Source organism: Pinus tabuliformis, chromosome 6 (assembly GCF_031772625.1).
Source record: "Pinus tabuliformis cultivar Carrire ecotype Pingquan chromosome 6, CPIR1, whole genome shotgun sequence".
NCBI lineage: Eukaryota > Viridiplantae > Streptophyta > Pinopsida > Pinales > Pinaceae > Pinus > Pinus tabuliformis.
The window spans coordinates 1,583,213,354-1,583,233,558 of record NC_142292.1 but is presented as its reverse complement, the minus strand read 5'-3'; positions in this window follow the sequence as shown (position 1 = coordinate 1,583,233,558).

The following is a 20,205-nucleotide window of genomic DNA, read 5'->3' as shown; positions in this document are numbered from 1 at the left end:
CATAACCTTGTGTGCAGTGGTATTTCTTGAAAAGTGACCCCCGATAGGCCCGTCATGCAGATCTTGAAGTACCTTGTTTGATTCCTATGCTTCCAGGTACCTGAGTAAAACTACATTACTGTGCTTTTTGTAGACCACTCCATGCACCGACTGATATGCTAAGGCTTTCAGGTGTAATGCCCTCTTCTATCTGATAGAAAAGTGAGAGGGTATGGTTCCATGCTCAAGGTACTGGCATAAATCTATGTACCAACAAGTTCTATTTTCCATGGGTGTTGCTTGCCTTATGTCGTACATTTCAATCTCCTTCTCCCAACTGGGGAGCTCTTCTTCATTCTCCAGAGTGTGCACTACTTCAGCTACAAGTCTGCATAGCCCATGTCCTTTGATTGTGTGCACTGGCTTGATTTCAAGATCATATTCTTGCAAACTTGCCATCCATTTCACACGTCGTTCTCCCAGCTCTTGTTGTACTAGCAATGTACGGACTATTGGGTGGGGGATGAAGACTATGCAATGATTCTTCAGCAAGTAGGGCCTGATGTGTTTTATCACCTTGCAAAATGCATAAGCTTTTTTGTCAGTGGCAGGATAATTAAGCTTTGGGCCTTGCATGGTTGCACTCATGAAAGAGATGGGACGTTCATCATTAGCTTCATATTTTTGAGTGAGTATTGCAACTAGTGAGTTATTGGAAGCGAAGGTGTATAGCAGGAAATCCTTTTTGAAATCTTGGCTGTAAAGTGTAGGTGCTTTGGCAATGGTCTGCTTAATCCAGGAAAATACATGCTTTTCTTTCTTACCCCAGGTGTACACTACATCTTTCTTGATCATGTCCTGCATGGGCTTGACTATCAACACATAATACAAGATGAACTTCCGAAGGAAGTTTATCTTGCCCAAGAAGGATTGCATGGCTTTCTTGTGGATTGGGTGAAGAATCTGTGTGATGGCTTGGACCCGATATGGATCCACATTGATCCTGCTCTTGGCAATGATGTGTCCAAGGAGGTTTCCTTCTGACACAGAAAATACGCTCTTCTTGGGATTCAGGGAAATCCCATATCTTCAGAAACGATCAAATTTTTTCTTAAGATGGCGTACGTGGTCTTCTCCTCTTTAGGAGAACACAGCCACATCATTGAGGTATACCACCACACTGTGCCCAATGAGTCCGCGGAAGGCGATGTCCATAACACGCTGAAATGTTGTGCCTGCGTTTACAAGCCCAAATGACATTCGTTTATAAGTGAACGTATCCCACTTGGTACAAAAAGTGGTTTTGGGTCTGTCACGTTCTACTACCAAAACTTGATTTTATCTTGAGAAATTTTCAAAGAGAGAGAACATATGTGCCCTAGATACTACTTGCAAAATATGTTCCATAGACAGCACGAGGTACTTTTCTTTGTTCGAGGCACAGTTTATGTTCTGAAAATCAACACACAAGCGGATTTCCCTGGACTTTTTTCGTACATGCACAAGTTTGGAGACCCAAGTGGAATGCTGAACTTTGTATATGATCCATGCATCCAACAGTTTATTAAGCTCCTTCTGTATGAGGGGTTCAAGTGACGGATGTACTCTTCTCAGCATTTTTTGATATGGCTTGACCCCTTCCTTAATTGGAATGATATGTTGGATGATCTATGTGTCGTAAGTTTTCAGTTCATCATACATCCACGCGAACACATCTCGGTATTGTTTGAACAAGTGGATAAAGGCTTGCCACTCTTGCTGTGTACAACATGTACCAAGATTGACAAACTTCAGATCCTATTCTATTCCTAGGTTTATCAGTTCATGCCTCATGGTTGAACTATGGGTCTTGCTATTCCTTGGCCCTTGGAACCATTCTTGCAAGTCATATAGCTTTTCCAATGATGCCACACCTTTTGTGATAATGTGGCCTTTCATGTCACCATCTTTTGCTTGTAGAGAGCGTTCATGCTCGTCATCGTCTATTGCTGCATCTTTGAAAATGTCAGTGTTGGCCATAAAATGTAGTATCTGTTGATCATCATTAAAGATGCGTAAGTTAGTTATGTTGTCTAGGATAGATGGTTTATACAAAATTTCAATAGTAAATCTATCCTTAATCGGTGACATTCTCGAGGCTACATTTTCTAGTGCATTGGTAGTTGCATTATGCACATGTGGTACAACAATGATATTAAACTCTTGGAAATTTGAGGTTAGTCGCCATACCTCTTCTTGGTAACCTTTGAGATGTGGTGATAAACAGTGAATGGTGTTACATACCTGCCATACCACTATCTCTGAATCACCTACCACTTTGAGCATGACCACATTGAGGCTGATGGCTTTCTGCAAGCCCAATACCAGTGCTTCATATTCTACTACATTTTTCGTGCACACAAACTCCAAGTGGCTTGACAACAGATGATTCTTGTTGCAAAGGTCGATCAGAACACACCCGAATCTTGAGCCGTCCTGTGTCTTTGACCCGTCGAAGTACATGGTCCAAAACTCATCTATACACGGACCACTTGATGTGCTAGTATTGTTGCTTCTATTGTTGCTGCTACTACTGCTACTATTGGTACAATGTGTTGTATAGGTTTCATTACCATTAGTTGGGCAAGGAAAGAGTCCCAACTGTGCATCTGTTGGGGTTGGAGCTGGTTGTGTAGGGTAACACCCCAATGTTGTCTCAAGGAGGCAGTTTCCAAACATGATGATCCAAAATGGATCTAACATAGACTTTTAAGTCTATGAATTTTCCTCACAGAGGAAAAATGAAAGTCAGAGGATGCTCCTGGAAATAGTATCATTGCATATATCTCTTCATTCTAAATCTAACACAATTTGAATGGGCTAAAATGGACTTCGGATGAAGGAGTTATCACGAAAAGAAGTTTTCCCATTATCCTTAGAAAAAGGAGGCAAATCCTTATTAAAAGGGGCTTAAGGCTTTATATGAAAATATCGCATTGCAATGTTAAAGGGCGGAGCATCAGTCCTTAAGGATCCCTGATTAGCGATCTCTGACATATCGCAATCAGAGAAAGGCTTACATATGATATCGGAACCCCTGGGTAGGTCGATTGGGGATATGCCGATATTGTGATGAGCGATAAAGCAATTGTGATAGAGTGATATGGAAGTGGACCCAAAAAACTATATTTCGCAGCCTAGAACCCTTATCAGATTCATAAGACATATCGAATAAGAGCTTTGAAGGGAAAGAGGCATGGCTGGAGAATTTGCGATATGCGATGTGCAATTGCTTATTGACCGTCAAATCGATGAGCCAGATCGACGGTTAAGAATTGATCGCTAGTCACATTTCGGAGGTGTCAAGTGACAGCATGCAATGAGGCGACGACTTGTGATAGTGTGACGAGCGATGAGGTGATCGCATATTGACTGTTGGATCGTGAGCTTGATCGAATGGTGGAGGATTAAAGGTGGAATATCACATCGCTATGGTCTTAAGTTCATGAACCATGGCTCTTTCTTATTGTGATTGTGATAGGTGACAAAGGCATAGACCTGATAGGATTATGGATGTGATTTAATACCATTTGAAATTCGGCTTTTCATTCAAACATTGATTTCTATGTATTTCTGTGTATTTGTCAAATTCATGGGTTTTAAGCATTTCGTCATGCGACTTGCAATAAGCGATATTAGGATGGACTTGAGAGGTCTATATAGCTAGCTTGATATTATTTGAGTTCCAGCTTAAAGGCTCGTAATGTGTTTACACAATTTTTTCCTGTGTTTTCTATTATATTGTTATTTTCGGGATTAAGAGAGAAGAAAGGCTGCCGATTCCTTTTCACTTGAAAACTTCTCCTATTCTTAAAGCGTTTTGTGCCATGCTATCAGGGGGCATTGTGGAACAAGAATGTGTTATGGAAAACGCAGAGAGCCACATAGATGGAAAGGAATGATTCCTCATGATTGGGGATAGGTGAATGGACATAAACCGCAGAGCCAGAGAAGCTTAAGGGCCACAGAGCCAGAGAAGCTTAAGAGTTGAAAGCCAGAGAGCTCTAAGGGCACAAAGGTCGAGAGTAATGCGCAGAGTTAGCTCGAAGAAGACTAGATTTGTTTGAACGCTGAGGAATCCAAAGGGAAAGCTTAGTATATGCCAGGAGGGCATTTTGCGGAGTGAGGAAGGCTTGTGTAGAGAAAAAGGCTCAGTGAATGCTCAAAGGGAAGCTCAGAGAGCCGCAGAGCCAAAGTGCTTAACAGAGGCATAGCCACCAGAGGTTGGAGGCAAAGTTGCAGAGCCAAAGAGCTCAAATGGATTTCTAAAGAGCCATGAAGCTACAATGAAGTTTAGAACAACAAAGAGATCAAAATGATCAAGCTATTGCTAGTGAGTGTTGTACTGAAGACAGAAGAAGGATCCTGGAGACACTACAGAATTCTGAGGGAGTCAAAGAGGCTAGAAGCTCAAGACGCTCAGAGCACTAACTAAAGGATTCAAGTCGAGAGAAGCCTAGATTTTTCTGTAGCTAAAGGAAAACCAACGGGATAATATGGAATTCTAAGCCCAATGGTTCAGTTGTAAACCATTGGAGTTGAGTGTGGAGCTTGTAAAAGAATTTAAGCCATAATCCCAAAGAGCCTAGTTGAGTTGACTAGAGCTCATGGAGACGTAGCCCATGATATCAGGGTGAACTCCTAATTAAACTTGTTGTCTTTATGGTTTGTTTATTTTCTACATTTACTGTTATGTGTGTTTGTATATCAGTTTAAGCAAATAAACTTAAAGCAATTAAGCAGTTAAAGGAAAACACAAGCATACACCTATTTCAAGTAGTTTTTAATTATGCAATTATCAATCATAAGCATAGTTCTGGGGAATATATAAGATTTGGAATGGGAGAGGTTCTTGTTGCTTGAGAAGAAGCATTTAGGTCCCCATTTCAGATCAGGTGGCATCAGAGCTGGTTATATCAGACCAAAGGTTGATTAACCCCACCTTCAAATAAGGTTATATCAGAATTGGTTATATTAGATCAGGTTGTATCATGATGCAAGTGGTATCATATTAGAATGATTGATTTACAGAGCAGTCTATTTGCTTGCTTAACTTGAAAGGTGTTCACACAGTAGAAAGAATTTAGCTATTTGATTGTTTGTAAACTGATTGTTGTTTGAGTTTGTAGAGGTGAAGGGAAAGCTATTGTTAGCTAAGTCCAGGAGAGGACAAGAAGGAAGAAGGGCTGGAGGCATTCTTCTTATCCCAAAGGACCTCAAAGAAATCCTTGAAGCACAAGAGGTTTGTTGCAAAAGGTTGCTTGAATAAGCTCTTTGTTAATCTTGTTTGAAGTTTTTTTATTCATTTTGATAATGACAACTTCTACAAGTGAGTCCTCAAATTCTCCTTTCTTCACAATATTCTTTGATGAAGACATGAAGCAAGACTTGTTCACCATGATGGATATGGTGAGAGAAATGTATGAGGATGGAAGGAAAAGCATCATCCTTAGAGAGTAGTTGAATTCCATGAAGGAAGATAAGCAATTGCTTTCTGACAAATTGTAGGAAATGGAGAGGCAACTTCATATTGAAAATATGAACCTGAAAAGGATGCATGAGTTGGAGAAACAACTCTTTGTTGCCAAAGAAGCCTTGGTCAAGTATCAGCTTGAAGAAGAGGTAAATAATTCCTGTTTGTCTTAAAATTATTCTAAGAATGTTTATATTGGTTCTTTTGAAAAACATACTAGAGGCATAGGTTCCAAGTTAATGTCCAAGATGGGCTATGAAGGAAAAGGCTTGGGCAAACATGCATAGGGTATTGTTGAACCAATAATGGTTGAGGAAAGGCCTAAGTATTTGGGTCTTGGCTATGGACAATCTTATGGAGAAAGTTCCAAAGTTGCCATGAAGGCCATTGAAACAGTTCCAAGAAGGAGTTTCATTGCAGGTCTTCTACCTCAAGAGTGTGAAGATTGTATTCTTGGAGAATGCAATAGCTTGAAACATCATTTTCAGGAAGAAGGTGTTCATAAGCATACACTTGAACCAAAGAGTTGTGGAAACTCTGAAACCATTGAAGAGGTTGATGGTGTTCCAAAGGGAGCTACTTCTTCATTCAATTCATCTCCTCATGAAGGCAATAAAGGTGAAAGAGAAAGGTATAAATATGGTTCTAACCATATTCCTTTTGATTATGTTCAGCATGGTAAATTTCCATATAAGTATGGGAAAATAATTGCATGTTCCTTTTGTGGTTTGAATAACCATAATGTTTCTAGATCTTGGAAGAGAATGGCCACATACAGGAAACTTTTGAAGGAAAGGAAGCAAGAAGCCAAAAGTCCATTGGACAAGGCAAATCATGTTGTCAAGAAGGTGCACATGCATTGCACTTACTACCATAAGCAAGGACATATTGCTGCAAAATGTTGGACTCTGAATCCAACAATGCTTCCACGAAACTTGAAGAAGGTGGAAAGAGAAAATGGCAGGAATGGAAAGAAAGATTCCATGATTGATGTGTTTCGGGATGATTCACATGTTGATGCTGATGTGCAGACAAAGGAAAGACCTTTGAAATGGATTGGTAAGAAATGGTTAGAATTTTTATCCAATTAAGATTGCATGTCTATTGATATAATGCATCTATTTGCATTTCTTTGTTAATGAGATGCAAGTTGCAGGACTTTACCCAGAAGGTGAATGGAAAAGTTGAGTAGGAGACTCACTTTATTATTACAACATTATATTCATTTCAGCGTCGAAATACAATGTGCTTAAGAGAAAGTTGAAAGGTGAAATGCATGCATAAGCATGATATGCATGAACGCAGGGATATTGATGATTTCCATGTATTCTAAACATGTATGTGTGATTAACTTGAAGGGTTCATCACTTTGTTGTAAACATGCATGTAATGCAATATTGACTTGAGAAAAGTTGATTTGGTCTCCAAGATGGAGATGATGATGAAGTGTTTCATCTTTGAAAAATAACTTTATAATTCTTTTTCTACATGCTTGACTTGAAGGGTCAATTGTTTTAAAGACATGTTTTGTTGGCTTGTTATCTAGCCAATCATTTGTATGCAGATGTAAAGACATGGAGGTGTTCACAAGATGTGAAATCTATTTCTTTTGTTGAAGCAGGAGTTTAGGCCATCCAGTTGTTGTCTGTAATCGTGTTGTTGTTAATAGTTGTTGTTGGCAGTATGTCAAACATGTACAAATGAAAATTTTGTGAAGCAGGTGTAACTTCACATTGGTTTGAGCTTGGATCAATTATCAAGGCAGAGAAGCTCAAACTACCTTCTGTGACCTTCTCAGCATGAGTTTTGTAGGAAGTCAAGGAGGAAAACAGTTCTTCCCTGGAGGACGAGCACATCCAAGAAGGAAGTGTTAAAAGGATTTTGTTGTATGGATGCTGAAAGAAGAGGGTGAGGTACTCTCATTTACTATTCATATCAGTATATCAGTCTTTTGGAGTCTAAAAGCTTTTTAGTGGGAAGGCGTGATCCAAAATGGATCTAACATAGACTTTTAAGTCTATGAATTTTCCTCACAGAAGAAAAATGAAAGTCAAAGGATGCTCTTGGAAATAGTCTCATTGCATGGATCTATTCATTCTAAATCTAACGCAATTTGAATGGGATAAAATGGACTCTGGATGAAGGAGTTATCACAAAAAGATGTTTGCTCATTATCCTTAGAAAAAGGAGGCAAATCCTTATTAAAAGGGGCTTAAGGCTTTATATGCAAATATCGCATCGCAATGTTAAAGGGCAGAGTAGCAGTCCTTAAGGATCCTTGATTAGCGATCTTCAACATATCGCAATCGGAGAAAGGCTTACATATGATATCAGAACCCATGGGTAGGCTGATTGGCGATATGTCGATATTACGATGAGCGATAAAGTGATTGTGATAGAGCGATATGGAAGTGGAACCGAAAAACTATATTCCGTAGCTTAGAACCCTTATCGGATCCGTAAGACATATCGAATCAAAGCTTTGAGGGAAAGAGGCCTAGTTGGAGGATTTGCGATATGCGATGTGTGATCGCATATCGACCGTCTGAGCGATGACCTAGATTGACGGTCAAGAATTGATCACTAGTCGCATTTTGAAGGTGTCAAGTGACAATGTGTGATGAGGTGGCAACTTGCAATAGTGTGATGAGCGATGAGGCGATCGCATATTGACCATTGGATCGTGAGCTTGATCGAACAATGGAGGATTAAAGGCAGAATATCGCATCGTTATGGTTTTAAGTTCATGAACTGGGGCTCTTTCTTGTTGCGATTGTGATAAGCGACAAAGGAGAGGACCCAATAGGATTATGGACGCAATTGAATCCCATTTGAAATCTGGCTTTGCATTCAAACATTGGATTTCTGTGTATTTTTCAAATTCATGGGTTTTAACCATTTCATTGTGCGACTTGCGATAAGCTATATTAGGACGAACCCGAGAGGTTTATAGAGCCGGCTTGGTATTATTTGAGTTTCGGCTTAAAGGCTCGTAATGTGTTTACGTGAGTTTTGCCTATGTTTTTCATTATATTGCTATTTTCGGGATTAAGATAGAAGAAAGGCCATTGGTTCCTTTTCACTTGAAAACTTCTCCTATTCTTAAATCATTTTTTGCCACGCTATCCAGGGGCATTGTGGAACAAGAATGCGTTATGGAAAACACAGAGAGCCATAGAGATGGAAAGGAATGATTCCTCATTATTGGGGACAGGTGAATGGACAGAAGCCACAGAGCCAAAGAAGCTTAAGGGCCGCAGAGCCAGAGAAGCTTAAGAGCTGAAAGCCAGAGAGCCAGAAGGACACAGAGGCCGAGAGTAATGCACAGAGGCAGCTCAGAGAAGCCCAGAGCTATTTAAATGCTAATGAATCCAAAGGGAAAGCTTAGTATATGCCAGGAGGGTAGTATGTGGAGTGAGGAAGGCTTGCGCAGAGAAAAAGGCTTAGTGAATGCTCAAAGGGAAGCTCAGAGAGCCACAGAGCTAGAGCACTTGACAGAGGCATAGCCACCAGAGGTTGGAGGCAAAGTTGCAGAGCCAAAGAGCTCAAATGGACTTCTAAAGAGCCATGAAGCTGCAATGAAGTTCAGAACAACAAAGAGATTGAAATGATCAAGCTGTTGCTGGTGACTGTTGTACTGAAGACAGAAGAAGGATTCCAGAGACAATACAGAATTCTGAGGGAGTCAGAGAGGCCAGAAGCTCAAGAAGCTCAGAGCACTGACTGAAGGAGTCAAGTCCAGAGAAGCATAGATCCATCTGTAGCTAAAGGACAACCAGCAGGATAAGATGGCATTATAAGCCCAATGGTTCATTTGTAAACCACTGGAGTTGAGTGTGGAACTTGTAAGATAATTTAACCCATAATCCCAAAGAGCCTAGTTGAGTTGACTAGAGCTCATGGAGATGTAGCCCAAGATATCAGGGTGAACTCCTAATTAAACTTGTTGTCTTTATGGTTTGTTTATTTGCTACATTTACTGTTATGTGTGTTTGTATATCAGTTTAAGCAGATAAATTTAAGGCAATTAAGCAGTTAAAGGAAAACACAAGAATACACCTATTTCAACCAGTTTTTAATTCCAATTATCAATCATAAGCATAGTTTTGGGGAATGTATAAGCTTTCGAATGGGATAGGTTCTTGTTTCTTGACAAGAAGCATTTAGGTCCCCATTTCAGATCACATGAGTTCTACGAAAGCCACGGTTCATTCTCACCATTGATGGGAGTAACATTATGCTTCATGTACCTCTCACACTCTATCTGGATTTTGTTGCACTTTCCCTTGTATGGAAGCCAGATATGAGACAAATCTATAGAAAAATATCGATCTAGCTTGCTAGACCAATCTCTGTTGAGTAGCAGGCCATATGCTTCTGGTATGTCCACAACAACTATGTTGATGCATTAGTGGACTCGACTATCATGGGATAGTCGGATGATCACGTCTTGTAGTTCACCAATGGATGGTACTAACATTCTATCAAGTTGGATGATTCTCACGGATGTTTCGCTCCATCGTGCATTGATCTTCTTGGCAATGGAGAGTGGCATAACGTTGGATGCCGTGCCAGAATCAACCAAATAGTTGTGAACATTGCAGTTGAAAATTTCAAAATATAGCAGGAATGGGGGGAAACCTTAGTGTGCTTCTTCCATCTAGAGTGTATTGAGCACAGTGGAAAGTGATCCAGGAGGTGTGCTTGCTTCCCTACTGGTAGAGGTTGCATTTTCTATCACTGTATATCCCAACGAGTGCAACATGATATCTCGTTGGATCTAGATCTTATCCAACTCGAACAAACTAATGTTTGCCCGAGTTTTCTTCATATCATCAACAATGTTGTAATCTAGAGGTGATAGACTTACCGAGGTGTTTGGGGTGAAATGAGTGTTTGTGTTATCCGACAGAGTGTTTTGCAGCTTACTGCTCATGGATGTGTTTTTGTCTGCCGCTGTCCTCCCAGACTTGCTTTGTGTTTTCTGCTTTGGGCTGACCAGTGGATTGGTATTCCTTATCAGCAGCTTGATATTTTCTTGCATCTCCCCAAGTGTGGGGGGACCCCCTTTACTTCTAATATTGTAATGGTCAGTTCGCTTTCGGGGCTGCTTCTCGGTGTTTATATTTGCCATTGTTTGCGAGCACTGATACATGTTCACCACATGCTCAGAGCTTGATGGCTCATCAGGTGCAACCTCTTCGTCATTGTCCATGTCTTTCGGTTGCTCCCGCATATTGCTCCCTGCCTCGAGTGTACGACTGCAAAAATCATTTGTGACTCACTTCCAACCTAAACAAGAGTTCTCAGGATGATGATCTTTATGGAAGGAACATAATTTCAGATCGACACACTGTTCGAGTTGGAACACAGGCTTCTATGTAGTTTTTGAAATGAACTGGCTATTGCTTGATGCACTGCTTGCCTGTCTCTGCCTAGGTGGGTGACTTCTTGCAAATGTGTTCATCTTACGTTGTTTGAGTTCGGACATTTTAGTGGACAAGCTCTCTACAAGATGAGTTAGGGTCTTAATGTCAGTTGCTTCCTTATCTCTACCCTTTCTCATCGTTGATTGGGACTTCCCGCTCGTGTCCTTGGAGTCTTTTGCCAATTCATCATCCTTTATGACTCTGATTGCATGCATGTCTTTTTCAACGGTGACAACCTATTCACAGTTTTCCAATAGTGTTGGTTTCGCAGCTCGCTTGACAAACAACGCAATGTTGGTTGGAAGTATAGACATGTAGTACTTAGTGGTGATGGAGTCATGAGGCTTAGTGTCTGTTGTGAACTTATTCAATATACATATAAACCTTTGATTGAAATATTTTACTTTCTCTTTTCCCTCCATCTTGAGGCTTCCCAATTCTTTGAACAACATGGCTGGGGTTTTCTCATCAACAAACTTCTCAAGGAACATTTGTTTGAAAGAACCCCAGTTTTGTATGGAGTTGGGTGGAAGGTTGTGATACCAGGAAGTTGCGCGGCCGTCCAAGGTACATGGGAACAATCTACATGCTACATCACCATAACATACCTCAAGGTTCTGCGGCTGTAGGTAGAATTTGTCTAAGTGGTCTTCCGCCTTTACTATGTTGTCAGGGTCAAACTTGACGTTAATTCTCTCCGCTCACCTCGGCATCTTGTGCAAGACGACAGGGAGAGCCAATGGTCCCTAAGTCATCCATTCAAGCTTTGGGTCAGCCATCTCTTCTTCTTCTTCGCCCTCCTCCTCTCTTTTGGAGTCTGATGGTTCCGACACTGAGTCTGTTCATTCATTTCCACGTCCACCTCCTCCGCTACCTTCCCCTCTACCTCCTGTACCAGAGTTTGATCCCAAGATCACAAGAGTGTCTTGCGCACCTTGCCAAAAGACCATACATTACTCTCCATCTTCGATAGCTTTTGCCAAACCTTCAAGTGTGGCAAGGACTACTTTTTCCACCGATGAAACAAAAACTCCCATGGGAGTGGATTTTGACTTCTTTGATGTGTATGGAAGGTGCTGTATTCCTGGGATTAGTCTCCTCTTTTGTGAACTGGTGAGCGACAGGTTGGACGGAGAGAAGGTGTTGATATGAAATCTCATGTTCAATTATGGGAGGTGAGGAGTAACCAACTGCAGAGTGGTGTGAGAGGGAATGTGAGTTACCTCCTTAACTAGATGATTGATGAGTTAGTGTGAGGGAATTTCAGCCATGTACAACTGGTTGCCCTCCTTCTATCACCATAAATGTTGATGGTACTGGACCTGCCAACATTCAGAGGATCACCCTGGTATGAAGTCCCAACTAGACCTCACACCGTTTGGCGTGGGAGTCCCATCCGGTATGATGGCCCCGTTGCCATTGTCTGAAGGATTTTCCCAACTCTTGCCTGTCAGCACATGAGAGTGGTTCACTTTGTCTTCGAAAAGTGAGGTTCACGTGCCTGGTGAGTGTAAGTTCCACTTGTGTAAATGGTTCTTTCACTGTCAAGGGAGAGGGCGAGAGTGAGTTCCAAGTTGATTGGGAGCAATCACAACACTACTAGGAACACACAACACAACAGGACATGCACAATTTTTGACAGAGCAGTCTACACGGATGTGACAGTCATAACATACAAGGTGAGATAACACATACAACACTCACGAAGCAGTCCAAACAAGTACAACGGTTGTTACAGAAAGCTTCTTGTGAAAGGTCTGTCTGATGTCCGAGAGAGAAGTCTACATGGGAGAGACAACATTAACAACATATACAACACATTTCCAATAATAGATTATGCATTACGACAAATGAAGCAGTTCAGATGTAGAACACAGGTTAAAGCAACATGCATTACAAGTGTTAGAGATCAGTCTTACCACAAATACAATACATGTATGAAAATGTGTTGGCCTGTTAGCAGGCTTTTGAATTAAGCGAAGGTTCCAAGAGACATCGTTACACCATACATCACTAAACCTAAGTGTGGGGCATTGGAACCACTACTTACTCCTCAAAGAAAAGATTACAAACTCTCTTGGCTATGTGGGAGGAGTTGAGGTGAAAATTCCTTTGCATGTACAAATGAGGGCGTATTTATAGCCAAGAGTGAAACTGACCCTTGTGTTTATTCGACTACCCTCATGACCATTTGACTTCCATGACTTTTTGACTTACATGACTCTTTTTTCAACAAGTGGGTCTCTTGGACTTCCACGTTACATCACATTGATTGACAACAAGCCCATAGTGGAGATGTGGGCAACATGACTCATGACGTGACTCAACATGACTTGACATGACAATGCTAGTACATTCGCATTGCTGTTGGAGTGCATGTTGAGCTATAGTGCTACTGGGTGATGGATGTCTTCATGGTGTACCATATCTTCACCTACGCATGGAAAAGTGCATGGAGTCTTCGATGGTCCTTGGTTCGCTTGATGACGCTTTAGCATGTTGTTCCTTTCTTGCATGTTGGAAGGCTTGATAGGCTCATCTATTCGTGAAGGTGCATGCTCATCGCATTCTTCGACTTTGCATGCTTCATTCGTTCATCCATTGGTGAACATGTCCTTCTACATGTGCTCCCTTCATTCATCCCATTCATCATCTTGCCATGTTTTTTGGTTTACCTGTACCTGTAGTCACTCATGACAACACAACATCAAATCTAAAACCTCCTAGTCTACCATGACACATGATCATTTGGATGCAGGTGATCGAGAGAGGTAGTAAGGCTGTGAAGCGGGATGATGGCTCCAGGCACTGCTGATGAAAATTTCGCAAGAGTCAGGGAGTGATGGAGACAGGAAATCTAAGTCGACAGTGACTGTCTGGCTCGGCTAGGAGGCAAAATTACGCAAATTTTGGGAGGAACAATCCAGGATGTTGGAAGGCAAGGCAGGCATGCTTTGTGCATTTTTCAGAATGAATGGGCAGTGGGACTAGATAACCAAATTTGTACAATTTTCCAGAGGAACGGGTCAGGTTGCATGAAGGGTCAGTAGGCAAGGATTGCGTAGTTTTTTGGGGGAACTGCCTGGGAGACTGGCAGCCAAAACTACACAATTCCCTGAGGGAACTGGCAGTTTGCTACTGGGGTCACTGAAAGCCAAAGCTGCACAATTCCCAGAGGGAACTGATAGTTGTCTGCTAGGGTCATTAACAGTGAAAACTGCACAATTCCCAGAGGGAACTGGCAGTTGGCTGCTCAGTCACTGGCAATACAAACTAGCAATTACTGGAGGGTACTGGCAGTCTGCTGCTAGGAGCTACTAGTGGGGAAATTGAACTGAAGCTTGGAAGTCGGCTTATTGATAATCTCTGTGCAATTTTTGAGCTAAGCTGACTGATGGGTGTTGGTGTCCGAGTATGAACAAATTATTCAATCTCGTTTCCTATATTTATGTCAATTCGGGTGCGTACTCTTTTTAAGGTAATTTGCAAAGTATATGCATGGGAAAGGTTACAATCTACAACAATCAAGGGTTCACTATTAAGAAATCAAAGCATCGCTGTAACATTAATGGAAATTAAATTTCAAAAAGAAAAGCATTCACAACAACCTATGGAATTCTGTAATAGCAATAAAGAAAATACATCAAGTAAAACAATATACATAAAAATGGCACACACACACACCTGATCAGAAGAGTGGGCCCAAATCCCTGGTCAGGGCTGTGTTTAACTCACATATTGAGAAAAATACTGGAAGTCTAGAAATTTCATTAACAAGAGTTCCACTGTTACAAAGCTCAATTCTTACATCAGCTAGCCCCCCTCTCTTTGAATTGTGTCTTTTAAATATACAAATATCCAAAGGAAAGTTACAAAAAACTGATTTCAATATTCAAGATGAGATCTGAGAGATCTTTCCATCATGATTCAGCTGGAACAAGTCGAATTTGGTTATTACAATTTGGGCAATTCTAGAAAACGGCCGCAACAACAAATCTGCAAATATGTCCTTTGAAGAACCTTGTGTTTCTCCCAATACAAATCAAATTTCTGAAAACGGCTCAATGGGTAACTAATTTGGTCTGTTTTGAACAAAACCCATGTCTCAGATTTTCCAGATTCGCTTTCATTTGCCCAAAATGTCCAACGCAAAACGGTCACTTCTTATGCCAACGAATTCCTGAGTTGGAATATCTAATTATCTATTGAAGACCAAATCTGCAATCTGAAAGAGATCTTGGAGGCTAAAATCATGAGTGAGGTTATAATGAATGAATAAACCAAAATCATGCATAATAATCATTAATTATTAAAAATAAATGAGATCATATATTATTTATCCACAAGAGCATAAATGATTATGAAATGGAATTATATAATAAATTATGGGAAGTAATGTGATAAAAGAATAGTGGAAATAGATGAAATGAATGTTAAGAAGTGGTAATAATAATGACCAATTAAGAGCCCAACATTCCCCCAAACTGAATATGTTGCATGTCCACATGCAACTCAATGCCTTTGTATAAAGTAGGGGAAATAATGGTTTGAAAAATATGACTGAATAATGCTCAGTGGTTGTTTATGATATTCTCCTAAACTTTTAATAAATCAAACACTCATGTTATTTCACCTCAATTGTCGCTTTCAACAAAATAACGTGGAATGACATCTATGGATTAACATTGTTGAAGCTAATGTAGGTTGAGCCATGCAAGCTCAAAGAAAGTAATCAAAAAGTGTTGCAGGATTTCCTTCCCCCAAACTGATTAGTTTCCTTGTCATCAAGATTTTTATATAACAAATCTCATGAGTATCCTCAATCAGTAATTCATCAAGATTCAAAATTAGAATTAGGCCTCTTCATCCTTCCCTGAAATAATAGTAGAGTTGTTAAGCTAGGATTAAATAGAGATTGATTGGGTAAAGCAATTGTCTTTGGTTAAAGATATGAAACTTGTAGAATAAAGGAATGATAAATTATATGATACAAAATGTCAAATATCAAATATCAAATATCCTAAAAGTTTCATCCCTAACATGTAAAGTAAATATTGATAACTCAATAATAGATATAAACCATGATCATCATTATCTAAGAAATGATTAAATATTACCCCATGAGCCATGAGTTCTAGCAAACCTTATATCGGTAGTTAGTTTTGACAAAACAAGGTAACCAAGTAGATCATAGTATTGAATTAACCTCTATACCATAGGCATGGCCACTGCTGCCAGCAGGCATCCATAGCCTTGACAGGGATGCCTTTTTAACCCATTGAGATGCCAATGTCCCATATAGTAGAAATAAGTACATAGTTACAAAAACATTTCAATTTACTTAGATGTCTACTAAAGATCATTGTTTTGGCTTGGTAACCCGTTAATAACAATGCCATTCACGAGAACTAACAAAAGTGAACAAGTCGGCTTGTGTTGAGACCTCTTGTCCTTCAGTTTTATGATCGAAGGCCATTACCTTGGCTTGGTGACCAGTAGTGGTAATGTCACTCTATTAGAACCTTTGATCATGGTAGGTCAGCTCGCAATGAGACCTCCTATCCTCCAGTTGACTATTTATGTTTAAAATTTAACTATGTTTATTGCTAATAAACAAAAGATCACTTAATAGATGGGGTGGCAAGCCAGATCCTTAAGAGCTAAGGATGGCGTAAAACATTTTGTAGTAACTATTTTCAACTCGAGTAATTTGCTTCTCAAATACAAATAACCTTCAAATGATTGTTGATAAATATATTTTGCTTTGTTAAGATTGGGGTTTGAGGAATAATTCATTAGATAATGATGAAAAGATTTAAGTACAATTTTGTGGTCATTATCATAAATTTTACAAAATTAGGGACTTGACAAATTAGGAAAGTTGAAAGTTGCCATGATGAAATCATATTTTCATAATTATTCCTTAAAAAATAAAATTATGTTTATAGATAAACAAATATAAATTGACTACCCAATCACTATGTCCAAGATGACCTAGACATTTAAACGTATGTCGTGCATGATTCAAGTTCCAATGTGTGTGGATAAGTGGGGGTTACAGTTTGTTATGGATTATGGTGGTAAGAATCATGAGATGTATGAGTTTATGTGAAATTTTAATAGCAATGATGACATGACATCATTGATATTAAATATAATACATTTTATATCAAATGCAACACCTCCCCCCAACTAAGATATGACCGTCCTCAGTCATAATTGAAACATCAATCAAATACACGGAGTTTATTAGGGACATACCTGAAGACTTACCTTGGTAGAGTATCAACATGTGTAGAGTAACAACACTGGGTACTTAGAAAATATTTCACCATGGAGTAACAACACTGGCGGAGTAACAGTAGCGGTGGAGTAACAACACCGACAGAATAACGACAGTTGCGGAGTAACAACATCGACGGAGTAACAACAGTTGCGAAGTAACGACATCGGTGGAGTAACAACAATTGCGGAGTAACGGCACCGGCGGAGTAACAACAATTGCGGAGTAACGTCACCGACGAAGTAACGACAGTTACGGAGTAACAACAATTATGGAGTAACGACAGTTGCGGAGTAATGACACCGACGGAGTAATGGCAGTTGCGGAGTAATGGCACTGGCTTAGTAACGACACCCAAGGAGTAACAACAGTTGCATAGTAACAGCACCGACAGAGTAACAGCAGTTGCGAAGTAACGGCACCGGCGGAGTAACGAAAATTGTGGAGTAACGGCACTGGCGGAGTAACAACAGTTGTGGAGTAACGGCACCGGCGGAGTAACGACAGCTAAGGAGTAACAGCGTCCAAGGAGTAATAACATACAACACTTAGAAATTTTTTGGGAGTAACGGCAGTGGCAGAGTGACAGCACCCAAGGAGTAACAACATCCAACACTTTTAAAAATTTTGGGAGTAAGGGCAGTGACAGAGTAACAACGCCCAATGGATCTGAGGAACCCATACACTGATAAGACTCAGGAACAAATGGAGAAACATCATGAAACTCGAGAACTTCCTTCATTTATTTTGAGAAAACAACATCATAAAATAAATAAGAAAAGAAACAAATTTTTTATTGAAAAATAGTAAATAAATAAATAGTTCAAGTTGAAATGGCTATGATTTTGACTACAACAATGTTGTTTCCTAAGAGAATATCAATCTGTTTCAAGAAACAACAATCTGCCAATACGTAATGGTAGATGAATAGAAAAATGTTTTGGTTGAAATGACTTGGATCTTCAAATGAAAATCAATTCTCCATTTCTCTTGTTATGAATCCATTAGGTAATGAAAAAGTCTTCCTGTTGTTGGTGAGAAATAATAGGAATAATTTGTAATAAACTCTTATGAACAATTTCCATGGCACCTTGAAAGAATCAAAATTATATGATATTAGATTTCTTAATAGATGCTTGGATGAAAATCTATTATTTCATTATCATTGCCTTTAATAATCACTTGTTCAAAAACAAACTGACATCCTTTATTCTCCTCGGACTTGCAAAAAAACAAGCATCTACCTGTAATAAAACATGCAATCATGGAAGAGGAGAGGTGATCGAGCTCTATAAACCCAATAAATATGAAAAAAATTAACATGTAGTTACTTTGTAAAACAAATCCATGGAAAAAAAATAACGAAGGAGAGTTAATTTATTACCCGCGAGATAGTGATGGCCAACCACACTAACCAACAATATTTTAATCATAACTTCTTTGCTTTTCGTCCGATTTGCATGATTCCAAAGCAAAATGAAAGTGAATTAGTAGGGATATCTCCAATTGAAACATTTTTTAAAAATTCCATGATATGATATGTCAAATTTACATAGAACAACCTGCATAACAGAGTCATTTTTGATTTCCCAACTTAGACCAACAGTTGATATTTTAAGCATAAATTTTTCGTTTGACAACGGATTGAACAGATTAAAATTGGATATTAAATTAAATTCATGTAACTATATCCAATAGAAACAGGTTTTGAAATCATGGAGATTTGATGGGTCAAATATGCGAAGGAGCAGTCAGAAAAACAAAGTTTTAAAGGTGCTGATTTATGATAGACAGTCAGTATTTTGGTCATAACTTTCTCATACGATATTGCAATCGGGTGATTCAAATTGCATTGTAAACTATATTGATAGGGTGATATATAATAGAATCAGGTTTCAAAAATCTAGTTATTTAGGTCTCCAAAAACAGACTGTCCCAACTCTGTTCCTGAGTTGCCTACTCGACATACTGTCAATGTTTTAGTCATAACTTTTTCATTTCAAATCCAAATTGAGTGATTAAAATTGGATTAGAAAGTAGAAATAAAGGGCTACTTAGGATAGAAATAGGTTTTGAAAATATGCCCATTTTGTTCCTCAAAACATGACTGTACCGACTGTGATTTCAGTGGTTTTATCAAGCTCACACGCCCTAAGATATGATAATTTTTAAGGAATTAAGACTTCTGTGATCCATAACATTGTTTAGATAATCTTCGGCAAAATCACATAATCAATCTTTTGTCGATGCGTTTCGAACCAACCAGTGTGGTTCATCGTCAGGACAAGTTGAAGAACTAATCTGGCTAAGCTTGATTAAATAGAGTGTGCAGAGACTCCAACGGCTATATTGCAACGGCTAATTTTGACCTGATGATCAAAGTCAAACCACTAATTTTATTATTAATAGAAGCATATAATTCATTATTATTAGTTAATTGAATAATATAATAAATTTATTGTTTAAATATAATGGTCATTAAATAACCTATATTTATTATTATCCCCAAATTATTATTTAAATACAAATAAATAGTATTAAATTACTATTATTCTTAGAATTTAGTTACAATAGATAATTGTGTATTTATTTAATAATAATTGTTTAAATCTAAGGGTCCAATGGTAACTAGATATAAAGGTCATTAATAAATTATGGTAAACTAAATAATGGTAAACTAAATATAATGGTCATTAATAAATTATATCTTCATATAACCTATATTCATTATTATTCCTAAATTATTTAAATAGTATTAAATTACTATTATTCTTAGAATATAGTTACAATAGGTAACTGTGTACTTATTTAATAATAATTGTTTAAATTTACGGGTCCAATGGTAAACTAGAACTTCTCTAAAACAAATCATTTTTATTAATTATTTAAATGTAATGGCCCATTTGAAAATTAAATTAATAAGTTCTATACATTAATTTATGTTTATTAAATAATCTATATTTACTTAATAATTTATAATTCTAATATTATTAAAAAACAAG